The sequence below is a fragment of the Gekko japonicus genome, unplaced genomic scaffold (genome assembly GCF_001447785.1).
Source record: "Gekko japonicus isolate JY-2015 unplaced genomic scaffold, Gekko_japonicus_V1.1 scaffold2361, whole genome shotgun sequence".
Lineage (NCBI taxonomy): Eukaryota > Metazoa > Chordata > Lepidosauria > Squamata > Gekkonidae > Gekko > Gekko japonicus.
The window spans coordinates 275,263-277,079 of NW_015167122.1; positions in this window are offsets into that span (position 1 = coordinate 275,263).

Here is a 1,817-nt window from a genome sequence, read left to right on the forward strand (position 1 = left end):
ACCATTGTTTGGGTCAGTTCTTGATTAGTAAACTTCTGGCTGCATATGAAGAGAAGGAGAAGGAGATTGGATTTATACTCCACCTGTCACTCAGAGTCTCAGAGTGGTTTACAATCTCCTTCCCTTCCTCTCCCAACAACAGACACCCTGTGAAGTAGGTAGGTGAGGAGAACTTGTGACTGACCCAAGGTCACACCAGCAGCTGCATGTGAAGGAGTGGGGGATCAAACCCAGTTCTCCCAGATTAGAATCTGCACTCTTAACCACGACACCAGACTGGACATGTCACTGGATTGTAGTGTGAGCACAAATCATAAATGTCTGGTTTGGACTGAACAGCAAACCATGATTTAGAGTTCTGTCTGAATCAAGGCTGACCTTTTTATATACTTCCTCTGCTGCTCTTATGTATTGGGATTGAATAATCCCTGATTGAATCACCCCAGAGACTGGCTGAGTTTGGAGCACAAAAACAATAGCTGACCAGCTCTCTGGAATAAACCAATCAAGTAGTAATGTTATGTAAATAGCCTATCACGGAGTGGGGTGTGTTTGGTTGTGGCAATTGCATGCTATTTAACAGAGCTGAGGCTCTGGAGTCATGTCTTAGGGTGATTTCTCACGAGAGCTGCCTTGCAGCACAGCACCATTTGCCTCAACACAAACATGTCAATTTCACACCCAAAGCTCCGGGGCTGTCAAAATGCAGCCCCGGAGCTTCGGGTGTGAAATTGACATGTTTGTGTCGAGGCAAACGGCGCTGTGCTGCGAGGCAGCTCTCGTGAGAAATCACCCTTGTAGTTTTGCTGAAATCACTGAATATACCTGAGCTGATCACTGCCATGCGTCTAGTACTAAATAGCTGCCTTGGTATGAGTTTGCTTTCTAGGCTCCTTCCAGGCCTTGGAGTACTGTACTGGATCTTGACCCAGATCCCAGTCCTACTGAGATGTGCATTCTATGCCCCCCATGTGCTTGGCTGCATACAGCCCAATGCTGACAGACTTTGACAATGCCACTGTGCACAAGATATTTGCAAAAATTAAACCAGATGCTAATCTACTTTGAGCAGATGCACTAGATAAATAAATATATGATTGAGACAGCCTGTCAGCTAGCTGCCATGTTTCACTTGTGTTTATTCTTTCCTGACTGTGGCGCGAGGGCACATGCTTGCTTGCTTGCTTTGCTCGCTTGCTGTAAACAGCGATAGGGAGGCGCTCATGAGACCGTGTGAACTGGCACTGCCAGACTGAGTTATCTGACTAACCTTGAGGAAGAGGGAGGGCTTGCGTTCCACTGCTGGTGTGAATATTTCTGCTCTCATGGGGCACGGAGAGTCTCCTGTTCATTATGTAACCTCCCGCCGGGAGAATTCCCGCGCGTGCGCTTGGATTTCATTTGCTTAGCAAATTGCAGCATCATGTTATATGTAGTGATGCATCCGCGCCATTGTCATTCCTAACAATATACCTGTAGATCATGGCAACAGACCTGTACTCTAATAAAGCATAACAATTCCCTGGAAACGTGTGTGGAGATTTGCATGCTGTTGAACCCGACACAGCCACGTCCTTTTGAAGTGGCTACCCTTGCGGTTAGTAAAAAGGTAAAGGCAAATGTTCCCTTGCTCGAAAGCCAGCTGAATTCGACTCTAGGGTTGCGGTGCTCATCTCCTTTTCAAAGCCGAAGAGCCAGCGCTGTCCGAAGACGTTTCCGTGGTCATGTGGCCGGCATGACTAAACACCGAGGCGCACGGAACGCTGTTACCTTCCCACTGAGGTGGTCCCTATTTATAGTACCCACACATAAAGCAC